The following is a 13586-nucleotide window of genomic DNA, read 5'->3' on the forward strand; positions in this document are numbered from 1 at the left end:
TATACAGAGAGGCTGGGTATATACAGATATGCTGGTATATACAGAGAGGCAGGTATATACAGATAGGCTGGTATATACAGAGAGGCTGGGTATATACAGAGGCGCTGGATATACACAGAGTGGCTGGTATATACAGAGAGGCTGGTATACCCAGAGAGGCTGGGTATATACAGAGATGCTGGTATATACAGACAGGCTGGGTATACAGAGAGGCTGGTATATACAAAGAGGCTGGGTATACAGAAGATAGGCTGGGTATATACAGAGAGGCTGGGTATATACAGAGGGGGTGGTTATATACAGAGAGGCTGGGTATACAGAAAAGAAGCTGGGTATACAGAAGATAGTCTGGGTATATACAGAGAGGCTGGGTATACAGTTTCCCCTCCGCCTCCAGATGGTCTGCACTTACCAGCTCAGGAGAGATTTGTGTGAGAAAGTTCCTCCCTACTCTATGATAAGGGCAGAGCAAGGGAGGAGACTGACTCTCACACTGATCTCCGGGCTCTGGCTGCGTCACTGAAGCACGGAGTGCAGACTCAATAAGAGTGCTGCGGCTGTGCGGGGAGGGCTGTGTTTGGCAGCCTGCGACTCTCTCACGGTAGGACCGACCCAGGACTCGGGGCTATGGACCCCAGATTCAGGCTCCTGCCTCCATAGCCACCCCTTAATGACACCACTGGTATTGATCCATTTTCAGATATACTGTATATACTATAGTTTGTGGACTTTTAGCAGAAACCTAAATTTATGAAGAAAGATCATTAATTTGCTAACTTTTTAAAAGAAACCAAGAAAAACGCATTTTTTTTGCAAACTTTTCAGTTTTCTTTCATTTATTAGCAAAATATAAAAACCCAGTGGTGATTACTGTATTTATTGGGATATAACACTCTGTTTTTCATCATTAAAATCAGCCAATACTTCAATTTTAGCTCCCTCTAAAGGGACAGGGAGGGGGGCGGGACAAGCGCCGCCAGATTACACACAGTGAGAATCTCCTGTTTACTTGGCGGCCTCTGTACTAGGACGTCCCGTAACCTGGGCCACCATTGGACCACTGTTCTATCTCTCATAGGAGATTCTCACTGTATGTAATCTGTTGATGCTCGTCCCGCCCCCCCTCCCTGTCCCCTGTAGGCTGCAGATGGGCATTGATCAGGCTGCACTGATGGCAATGGTGAGGCTGCTGCATTGAAGGCAATGGTGAGGCTGCTACATTGATGGCAACGGTGAGGCTGCTGCATTGATGGCAACGGTGAGGCTGCTTCATTGATGGCAATGGTGAGGCTGCTTCATTGATGGCAATGGTGAGGCTGCTTCATTGATGGCAATGGTGAGGCTGCTGCATTGATGCCAATGGTGAGGCTGCTACATTGATGGCAATAGTGAGGCCGCTGCATTGATGGCAATTGTGAGGCTGCTGCATTGATGGCAATGGTGAAGCTGCTGCATTGATGGCAATGGTGAGGCTGCATTGATGGGCACTGACCCTTATTTTTCTTCAAAGTTCTTTATTTAAAATTAATTTTTTTTTCCTGAAACTTACCTCTTAAAGTGAATGTGTGTATTACATGTCTGTACACATTATACGTGAATAAAAAAAGTTAAATACAACCAAAAGAAATCTCTATTTGTGTGAAAAAAAAACTTCTTATGGGTACAGCGTTGCGACAGCGCTGAAAGTCGAAAATTGGCCAGGGCAGGAAGGGGGTAAAAGTGCCCAGAATTGAAGTAATTCATGAAAGATTTGCTCAACATAGAGCATTTTGCTGAGCTTACTTTTAGCCCAAGGAAGGAAGATCACTCTAATTACGCACATGCAACAGATGATCTCCTTTTGGCTTCTGTGAAACAGTTAAGTGTAGCTTTGTACACTCGTTAAAGTTCAAGAAGTCATAATGAAATCTATGTGCTAATATACATGATAGTACATGTTGAAAAGCTTGACCACACCACAGTGGAGCCAGATAAGAAAGAATGTACAGTATAGCAGAAAAAGGGATACCTAACTGTCCATTATAAGGAAGGGGTAATGCACAGGAATGCTAAGAGTTAGTGACTGACATGTTGCATGACAAAAAAAAAAAAAAAACACTTCATCTTCAGCTAGTCCTGTTGCTCTGTTATATAAGTTTAGTAGTAAGGTTTATGCTTATTTTGCCATTACTTGCAAGATGCTTCAATTCCCATAATAAACTATGAGCAGTGGTAGAAATGTCTACAGTCCCCGCACAACCTATTCTGAAATTTCTTATGTCACTTTATTTTATTTTCTACCTAGCATATGCTGAAAAAGAAACAACAATGCCATGGAATATTTGACTCAGGACTCTTGGGTTCACATTGTAAGCTAATGTGACATTTGTTAGTCTACCATTGGCAACACTACTCCAGAAACAGTCTTGCTAAAGTTCAACTCATGTTATCTTATGGTGTTACTCTCTTTCTGCCTGATGTATCATTCTATCACCGTTCCTTTGATAACAATTAAGATTTTTCGGAATTCTGGGCAATATAATGTACTTCAGCTGCTTTTCATTATTTTTCTATGTCTTTTAATTGGAATCCCTTTTTAAAGAATTCCAGGCAAATAGTAAAACCTACATTTAGTTATTCAAAATGTGCCTCCTTTCACTTAAAGTCCAACTCCAGATATTTATTTATTTCTGTAGCATGATACAATACTGATACACCTCTGTTGGCTTTTTACTGTGGTCTATTACATCACCAGAGAGATTTCTCCTCATTTCCTCCCATAACAGGAAGTTTATTAAGTCAAAACACTTCTATTCACAACAGTGGAGATGGATTAGAACCTCTGTCGGGTTAATATTGCTTTCTATTACTTTCTTCAGGTCTGCTGTTGCTGAAATCTCTGTAATAGGGCCAAGGACAACACTTAAAACATAACAGAAGCATTTATTCTTTCCATGTCTATCCAAAACAAAAAATGCCTGGAATTGGGCTTTGACATAGGTGAGGGAATCTGTAGTCTTAACCACTTCAATACAGGGCACTTTCACCCCCTCCCTGCCCAGGCCAATTTTCAAGGCTGTAGCACTTTGAATGACAATTACAGTCATGCAACACTGTAGTGACACTTTGCCGGCAGGTTTGCGGCGCTGCTCCATTGTTTTCGATGGGAAGGGGCGTTTTAGGAGCGGTGTATTCACCGCTCCTATAGAGATGCAAAGATGCAGCTTGCAGGACTTTTTTGACCATCCTGTAAGTGCACCGCTCCAGTGTGAAAGCCCTTGGGCTTTCACTTTGGAGTGAATTGAGCGGCTCTTTCAGGGCGCTCTGCAGGCACTATTTTTAGCACTATAAAGTGCCTCAGTGTGAAAGTAGCCTTAGAGCTTTCTTTTGGTGGTATTTAATTAAGACTTTTTTTTTTGCTAAACAAACAAACATTTTGAAAAAAAAAGTTTTTCTATGTTTTGTGAATTCATTTTCTTTCTTTTAAAAAATATGTATTCCAAACCTCAGGATGGGGCAACTATATTGCATTGTACACTGACGGAGGCAGTAAGGTGCCAGTCTGGAATTTTTTTTTTAAAGGATATCTAAAGCAAAAACATTTTTTTCCATTTGGATAGGGTTTGGAGTAATAATAAAGACCCTGTCAGTCTTTTTTTTTGCCATGTGTTCCAGTAACGACATTTCCTTTCACATTCTGTAAGATGTACACAACAGAAAGTGAGAGGAAGTCTCTACAAAATGAAATGTTCCCAATTATGTTTGGATTTTCTTTCACTTTCAGTTATTAGATACACATTAACTCAAGTGCTTCCTTTCTTATCTCTTTCTCCCTTTATGTAAATGTATATACTGTACATATATACCTTCCTATTATTTTATATTTTATGATTCCCTTTTCAACTAAGTTATTGAGTTTCTTTTAATAGTACAGTTGGAAATGTATAAAAGTATATACCTTGATTATTTAAGGAAACCATTAAAATAGAAAAACGTGCATAAATGTAATTTTTTGTTTCCGCAGCTCCATATTTTAATCACCACCTTTATTCTTAAATGTAATATATTTTTAATCAAGGAAAGTCTTCATGTAATCAGCTTTTGCTCTGGATCTAGATGCTGTCAAACAAAGGATTGAGAATTTTGTTTTATTTTGCAAATAAGCAGCATAACAAGGCTATATATATATTTTTATATATATATATATATATATATATATATATATATATATATGGAACAACAATGTACAAAAACACAGCAAGGTAACCCTTACATGACCATGAATAACTGAGCAGTTTTAGCTAAACTGAATGTCAATACAATCATGTTTGTACACACAAATATTGCAAAATGTAGTGACAGTAGCAGGGATGTTTATCCTCTGGGTTGAAAATCCATTTGTAGATTCCTTGAGCTGTTGAAGCAGAGAAGTGCTGGCTTTGAACTTATTACTTCATGAAAAGTTTGCTTCAATAAATGCTGGGCCAATAATCCCTACAAATTTTGTGTGTAGATGACACTACACACACAGGAGTAGTTTTTTGGAGCAAGCTTTTCTCTATATATGGAACTACCCAGTGGTGAGCACAGGATGTGTTCGTGTTAAGATTCCATGCAGCATTTCGTCTTTGCTTGGCACCCAAAAGTCTCCATAGATCTACCAGCAGGATTTCCCATTCGCATTCTGATGAGCCTTGTTTGACATTTTTGTCATTGTTGGAGGTGAACAGCTAAATTTTACAATGGATGGTGGACTGATATTTTGTTTTCCTTCTATCAAGCTACTGGTCTATGAGACATCTATCTCTATATAAACTGATTCCTACTATTTGGTTTTACTTGGACTTTTTTTGCAGTATATTTTATTTTATTTTTAGGTTGTATTTTAACTGCACATTATATTGAATGAGCTCATCACTCCCCTTTCTTTTTTCATTTGTTTATGCAGTGATTTTGAGTACACTACTAAGTGGTTGCAACTTTTCACATTCCTTATATTCTTTTGAGTTTATTCTGATCTATTTCACTATATTCATTGGAGTTTGATGTTCTATTTTCATTTTAAACTATATATAGTAGTGTGCACGGTTTCATCCCAATAACATTTTAACATAGCAGTTTCCTAACTAAATAGGATAAGAACATACTATTTTTGCTAATTTGGTGGAGTTTGACCACACATACAGTAGACTGATTAAAGTTATAATCTCTGACTGATTGTTTTACATCAGGTGGCACTTTTTAAAATAAACTAACTCAAAAAGAGAAAAACTTGAATCCAAACGAAATTGTCATTTTTATATTTTATTTAAAGTGGTTGTATAGTAAATTTTGGGACTTTTACCTACAGGAAAGCCTATAATAAGGCTTACTTGTAGGTAAAAAAAAATCTTCTAAACCTGTACAGTTTAGGAGATATTCCCCTCGCAATGCGCCGCTGACTCACATGCGCACAGGGGATTCTTGGCTGAAAGTCCGCAAGACGCTGGACCCTGCCGGAAAGAAATCTCTGGCACGCATGCGTGGGAGTGCTGATATGGCAGCTCCGGCCACTCACAGCGCCAGAGCCGCAATACCCGGATGAAACGCCAAGGGAACATGTCAGCTCCCTCGGTGTGGATCGGGGCCTCGTTCTAAGGTAAGTATTTCATAATGAGCTAGTATGCGGTGCATACTAGCTCATTATGCCTTTTCCTTTGCAGGTGAGTAAAAAAAGAAAACTTCACAGGGTATACAACCACTTTAACATGGGTAACAAAAAAGAAATGTATAAATTAACTAGAAAATAAATTACCAAGAGATAAATAACTGCAGTCATTGCCAAACCCTTTCTGACCCCTGTTACCTGGCTATTATCTTGTTCTTTTTAAATCACTGAGTCACTAACCCATCCATAAAGCATTTACCATATCAAAGGAGAGGCAACCTTTCACTGGGGAGTTTTCTTTTCTGTTCCTGTACCCCTGCCATCTGATGACACCATCAATATATTCTAGTAGCAGAAGTGGGTATGATATGCCTCTTATAGTCTCAACAGGGACCTGTGCGGTTAACATAAATTGTGATTTTTACATTCTCTGCTATTTTAGTAAAAAATGATATTCATTTTTTGTACTAAATGCTTTGGAACACTAAACTATGCTAAACATGAGATGTTAAGTGTACAGTAGGTCCATTTTAAGGACAGAAATGTAATGGAGGTTATAAAAAATAATCCAAAATATCATTTGATTTTCTTCACTTGTCGCAATCCAGTGGTATTTATAGATATACTTTTATGGTAATAAGATGAGCCTTTTTAATGTTTGATGTTTTTCACTTTAGTTTTGAATTAATTGGAGGCACTGAGGTTAAAAGCCATCCATCATTAACAAACTAGATGAAAAATTAAAATGATAATGTACTGTGTAATAGGGTAGAAATTGAAAAAGCCAAATCAACAAAGCTTGTCAAACTGAAAAGTGAACATGTGCCTTAACATTTGCTTCAGTTTCAAGTCAATTCTGATAAGATTGTTGTCATATTTTATTTCTGCTGATTAGTTTTAAAATAATTTTTGATCATATTAAATTAATAATATAGTGTTTCAAAGTCAATCTGTCAAACCATATACTTTATCCCTTGCTTCTATTTTTTAAAACCTAATTTCAGAAAAGTGTCCCCCTGCAAACTTATATATACTAACCTATTATGCTTGCGTCTTACCTGCTGGCAGTTGTCCCTTATCAGCATAACCCAATTCGATTGCTCAAGTAAAAGCTTCTAAAAATGAACAAATGCTTTCCCAAATTGTAAGATTGTTTCAGTTTTCATGGTGCATATTTTTGGTTTCATTAATTACTTTTTGTTATATTGTCCTGGGGTTTAGAAGACCAGTAGGCTTATTTAATTAGGCAACAAGCAATGCACAGAGATTATTTACCCATAGAAAAAAATCTGAATTAAAATTTGTCTGATGTGAATACCACATGCTGATATGTGCCTTGGGTTACTTTACACTTTGTACCAGATGATTGCTCTTTTCACATCTTGTTAAATACACCCCAAGGTGTCGGCTAAGAATAAAGAGGTGAAAATGAACACTGATTCTTTTGTTCCAAAAGAGAATACAAAGAACTATCTTTTTTCACCTGAAGTTACTTAAATCTATAACGTAAACTGGTAAAAAAAGAAGACAAGACCCTTTCAAAACTTTTAGCAACAAGTGACAGACTTGTGAAACATTTTAACTATCAGATTTTCATGTTTAAAAAGCTATTCCCTATAACTGTATATTGCCATATCTATGATGTTATGATGTAAGATCCCCTTATGTTAGGGGATATACATACATTTTAGCTGCATATTTGTAATGTAACTGCAGCTGTACTTGTTTAGTCATTGGGCAAGCAATGTAGTGTTTTTGGCACCATACATGTTACAAACTGACCATCACATATACAATTAGCATGCTGCAATCCAAAATTATGCATTCAGTAGTTAGTTCTCTTGTCAAGACCTAAACCAAGCACTTCATTTGGTGACTTTACCCATAGTATACAAGCGTTACTAAATATAGACTGTTTAGCATGCATACACAAATTTAGAATTCCACATTTTAGATGCTGTAGGCATACAAACTTTTCCTCCAAAAGCAACACCCCCTTCTGCTATTACCTTTTTGAAAAAGAACATTTCTTGTTTAAGTAGTCATAAGTAAGTATCAGTGAGTCAGGCAAAGTTTGGTCCACAGAAGGTTCAGCTAAAGGAAGAAATCTGGTAAATAGTCCCAAATCCCATTGAAGTCTATAGAAGACATTTTTTCTGGACTTTTGCAAAGTAAAACATCGATGGGTTATAAACAATTTATTGAAGATCATTCAATATGAAGAGAAAGCTGCCTCTGCCATCTATGGGCACGGGCCTGTAACTAATAGTAAATCTGAACCAGCATGGGTAATATATTTTTTTGTTCGGATTTCACTTTTGCATCCATTTCCATCAGTTTTCCACAGAAAATGCATTGCACAAATTTGATACTGCATATGCACAAATGCCATTTTATTTATGGGTGTTGCTGTTAGAAATTGCTCTTGCTTTGTAATTGTTTTACAGATGCGAGAAGTAAAATATGTACAAATGTTTTGGCACAACATATTTGTATCTTAAACTAATACAAAGAAAAAACACCACACTAATATTAAAAAATAGTGAATTCGCAAATTAGCGAAACTACAATATTCCTGTGAAGAACACAGCCAAGCTGCTAGCACACAAACAAACCAAGTCTAAACTAAAAATATATAAATAAGTGCAGCGCTTAAAGACACCTATATAAATAAGTGAAAGTATACATATAAAGTGAAAAAGAACATATATTGTTGACAAAAAGTCCACTAAAGTCCCAGGAAGTATAAACAGTCTCAAAGTTAATCTTCATGGACCTCAAAGTGGTATATTTGGGACTTCTGAAGTTGTCAGTTGGCATTCATAGAAAAATGACTCTCAACCTTCTCAGACCTCAGAACCTCTTGAGAACAGATTATAGGAGAATTGAAAAAGATGGATACTCTTACCAGATGAGTTGGACACATCCACCCTATAGTAGTGTGTCATACAAGCTTATGGGTGGCTCCAACGGCACACCCTGATGCAATCGGCCAGATGGCGTTTCACCTCGGAATTCATTGTAGTCTCCAGTTAGAAGAGGTAGATGAAATTCCAGAGCCGTAGATAACTATAAGCCTTGGCATCAGATATCTCATAGGAATTCACCATGAGGGGGACAAAGCATAAAAAACGCCTCGCATGGTGAAATACAACCAATGATGGTTTATTGAAAATATTCTAATTAAAATAGAACTAATAGTCCATAAAAATCACGTGATACATAAAAACAAAAATTAGCAATGTGGGGAGCAGAAAAATGCAGGCCCTACATGTTTTGACCTCTAAGTCGTCTACTTGGAACGCAGACACTACAATTTATTACATTCCGGAAGTGATGCCTATGGAGGGGGCATCATGTCCTGTAACGCTGTGTTTTGTCTGCGCGCTGGGGAGTGGAGCAGTGATTCACTGATCTCTCCCGGATATGATGCCAATGGTTTTATTTACCGTCAACGTAATTCCCTAGATTTTACAAATGAGGCTTGGAACTAGTCCCGGATGTGACGTCGATAGGTTTTGTTTACCTCCGACGTCATTTCCTAGACTTTGAAAATGAGGACTGGAACCCAGATCAGGGTTTTTAGCCGATATTAATACAATAAAGTGATCTATAAGGTAATCGTGGCAGTAGAGTGGGGTTACAGGAGTGTGGGAACATTATCCATGGCTACATGATGTTGTAAGTTAATGGGGGAACATACGGCACCTTGGGAGTGCATATATACATTTCCTGCTTCCGGTTTCGATGCTGGAATGCAGGAAGTGTGAGTTTTTTAATATTTATGTGTTCCAGTTGGTGTCCCCAGCTGCATTTTGCATATTAACATATTATATACTATGGATCAGGTATGTGACCTTCATGTAATGAGATATATGGAGTGTCTTGTGTGTTCGCATCCTTAACATAGTGTGAGCACATTTGTGGGTTAATGCTGTGGGCGGTAATTTCCCATTAGCCTCTATTATCCTTTAATGATTCAGTCTATATATTTCAGCAATGTGGGGGAGTCAGGTTATGCCTCAGTAGACAACTTAGAGGTTGAAACGCCTGGGGCCTGCATTTTTCTGCTCCCCACATTGCTAATTTTTGTTTTTATGTATCACATGATTTTTATGGACTATTAGTTCTATTTTAATTTGAATATTTTCAATAAACCATCATTGTTGTATTTCACCATGTGAGGTGTTTTTTATGCTTTGTCCCCCTTATGGTGAATTCCTACGAGATATCTGATGCCAAGGCTTATAGTTATCTACGGCTCGGGAATTTCATTTACCTCTTTTAACTGGAGACTACAAGGAATTCCTAGGTGAAACACCATCCGGCTGATTGCATCAGGGTGTGCCGTTGGAGCCCCCATAAGCTCGTATGACACACTGCTATAGGGTGGATGTGTCCAACTCATCTGGTAAGAGTATCCATCTTTTTCAATTCTCCTATAATCTGTTCTCAAGAGGTTCTGAGGTCTGAGAAGGTTGAGAGTCATTTTTCTATGAATGCCAACTGACAACTTCAGAAGTCCCAAATATACCACTTTGAGGTCCATGAAGATTGACTTTGAGACTGTTTATACTTCCTGGGACTTTAGTGGACTTTTTGTCAACAATATATGTTCTCTTTCACTTTATATGTATATGTATACTTTCACTTATTGATATAGGTGTCTTTAGGCACTGCACTTATTTATATATTTATATCTTTACCATATATAATCGGAGCCGTATTTCCATCACTGAAACTTGTAGGCATGCCACTTTTGGCAAAAAGTCTCTGCTAGGATCACTTATTTAACACATAACATGTGTTTGCTCTATTGTCCTACCTTAAATAAAATTTAGAGACAATCCTTAAATTAAGATATATCAGATGATTAGAAAACTATTTTTGTAATATAACAATACAAAACCCCCTTTTTGTCTCTGCTATCTATAGGCACAAGCCTATTGCACCTATTGCTAAATTCAGCCTTTTATATAAAGCAAGTTTTCAATAAAACAAATACATTGTACTTGATGTTTTTCTATTTAACTTATTTAAAGACGGTAACAAATGTAGTTTAAAAACAGTAAAATCTGCTTTAAAACTTGTTCACTCTAAAAGAGTGCTTTATTTTGCTTTCTGATTGTTCTTTAGACATTTACAATATATTATGTATGTTTCTGAAGAGTATTTCCTGGCAAGAAATTTTGGTTTAATAGTCTTAATGCAAAATACTAACAATGCACAATAATAGCACATGTGGCAATTATCTGGTAGCCAAGGGTTGATTCCCAGGCATTTATAGCCTTAATGTCTGAGATGGCTTTATTATGATATTTGCTCCAGTTTAACAATGTGGATAGTGTTGGCTGAAGGTGTAACCCCATCATTAACCTGCAAAACAAAATATTGGAGGAACAATCAGTGCATTCTCAAAAAGTGTTGCCTATTAAATATGATTAGAAGCAAGAGGTGAGCTACTGGAACACATAAATATGGTAAGAATTAAAGCAGAACTAAAACAACATCCAGACAATTATCTGCTAAAATGAATTTCTATTCAAAATGAAAACTTCCCAAATGAATCTGACTTTTTCATGCAGTAACAGAAGAGACACATATGTGACTGCTGTTTATTTTTCTTGGCAACATTCAGATATACTATGGATGACTGGAATTTGGACTTAACAGCAGGTTGTGTTGCGAATATCATTTGTGATGTGTTTAGATAGCTACAGTCATTATGGATTTAGATCACATGAGCGAAATTTCACTTGACTGAAGTTCCAAAGCAAGTCAAGCCAATGCTTTGCTATGTTGCTAAAAGGCATTAGAGTCATTATGGAAGGTAAAATAATGTGGTTTTGGTGTTTGTTAGGGGTGCAATTAGCTTTACATTACTATTGGGGTTTTACCTTTTTTAGTGTATTTTGCAATTTTACACTTTTTTCCTTGGAGAGAAAAGAAGATGGCAAAGATGTAAAATACAATATATAAATGTGTATGCTATTCCCCACACCAGCTTTTTTTTGTGAAAAATTTCAAATAATAAAATACAAAAAATTGTTTTTCTAATGGTATACTTTATTATTAGAAAAAAACATGGTGACATTGCAGGCTAAAATTACAGGACAAAAATTCAACATAGGCAACATAAGTTTTACAGAAGTAAATTCTAACCACAAGCTAGTCTGAAGAAACATGTTTAAGGTCTGTTTAAAAGCTTAAAATAAATGAGATTGCCTTGTGTTGTGAATGGAAGGATTTCCACAGCAGGATACAGTAGAAGGAAACACCTTAATCGGTGTTTGGAAAAAAAAGGTGATAAGAAAGGGAAGGATAAATAGCTCTTGTAAAAAAATGAAAGCTTTTAAAATGTATCTCTAGGCAAGTGTGAAAGGGCTTATTTCAGTCTCAGTCCCCATCGGGAAATTCATTATCTATTTGTACTGGTGACCTTTGTCATTGAGAATGAAATTAAAGGAATATCCAAATTTTAGAGTTATCTTCACAATAAGAGATGAAAGTGAATCTTCCAATTAGTACACCTGTTCCACAAGAGAGGAATTCCATTCACTTTGGGAGGTTTTCTCTAACTTCCAATTGCATCTCTGGGACAGAAAGTAAAAGTTGCTACACAGGCAGCACAGAAAAGAAAAAAAAAACTGGCATGAGTTTTAACTCTATCCTACTTTATCCAAAGCTAAACATTTTGGTTATACAAATTAAAACTGTAGTAAGACTTCTCAGGGAGTCAAAGAGGGTACACATTAAACCAAATTGAACTGAAACTGCAGTCAACTTTTTGATATAGTGGAGAAGGGTTAAAATATCTGATTTGTATTGCTCTATATGTGTTTTGGGAAATTTTCTCATGCCTTCTATCCTGACAAGTGGGACATCTTCCAACAAAATTTGAGACAAATTTGGTAGAAGTTCTAACACTTCCTTACTGCCACTAAAACTAAAAATGTTTTGCCTGAGGTTTGATTATGAATATGAAGCCGTTACTGACCATAGCTAGCAAGGTTGAATGAGTTTACCATAAAATGTAATTTCTGTAGCTGAATGTCTCCAAGTTTAAGCATCTTCCCATTTGTCAATACTGCAGAACATGACCAGAGATAATAAACCTATGGGGCTTTATACAGAATGGCCGAGTATAATAAAGGCACACAGCACAGTCAATTTATACAGGCTGGTATTGCTTTCCATTTAGTATGTTATTCATTAGGATTTCCCAACTGAGAAAAAATGTTCTCTTTATCTTCAAATGTAAAATTCCTTACCTATTTATATTCAAGAACATATTTTATTCAGCATGCAATTTTAAGTCTTTACAGTCAGCTTACACACTTGTGAATGGTTATAAATATTTAAATTATTGTAATGGCAGACAAAAGGCATTGCATTATGCATGTTAACGTAAATGATAATGATGCGTGAAGCAAACTATATGCCAGTAAATAGTAGAGCAGTATGCCTCTGATTGTATAATGGTTGGCTTCTTGAGCAAGATGGGATGGGTATTTTTAATATATCTTATTTATTCATATTTTTATGTTTACAATGTTGTTACAATATGGAAAATAGATTGGTCAGCATTTCAATGTCTTACACGTTTTTCACATATAAAAAATTGCTACGATGTTGTGGAAACATTTAAGCATGCATTCTCTTGCACATTGAGCACTATCCTTCTCTAGCACATTGTACATTGATGTTTAATACATAAAGTGTGGTCCCAAATTGCAATGTATGTTGAACAACATCCAAGTAAGGTGAATGTTGTGTCTTCTGTTGCTATAAGTCAATATTTTTACCTGAAATTAAAAAAAATGCAAAATACAAACAAATGTAACAATACTACAGCTGCCCACTAAGGAATGAACTGTGTACTTGGCAAGCAAACCATCAGTCAATAAGAACCATACACAGTGCTGTTCACAGCTAAAGAGGCCTTGTATATACAGGTACT

General features: G+C 36.5%; 1 protein-coding gene and 1 long non-coding RNA gene across 6 annotated transcripts in view; one reads left to right on the plus strand and one right to left on the minus strand.

Annotated features, from left to right (window-relative positions):
- Positions 1-13586, plus strand: part of DMD (dystrophin) — a 3436004-nt gene that overhangs the window by 21217 nt on the left and 3401201 nt on the right. The gene's annotated exons all lie outside the window — the stretch shown is intronic.
- Positions 11718-13586, minus strand: part of LOC143984412 (uncharacterized) — a 48896-nt gene continuing 47027 nt past the window's right edge. Inside the window, exon 3 of the long non-coding RNA XR_013274840.1 lies at positions 11718-12241. This is a non-coding gene — a long non-coding RNA (uncharacterized LOC143984412). The remainder of the gene's footprint in view (positions 12242-13586) is intronic.

Source organism: Lithobates pipiens, unplaced genomic scaffold, assembly GCF_037356315.1.
Source record: "Lithobates pipiens isolate NorthernLeopardFrog02 unplaced genomic scaffold, aLitPip1_a1.2 Scaffold_16, whole genome shotgun sequence".
Taxonomy (NCBI): Eukaryota; Metazoa; Chordata; class Amphibia; order Anura; family Ranidae; genus Lithobates; species Lithobates pipiens.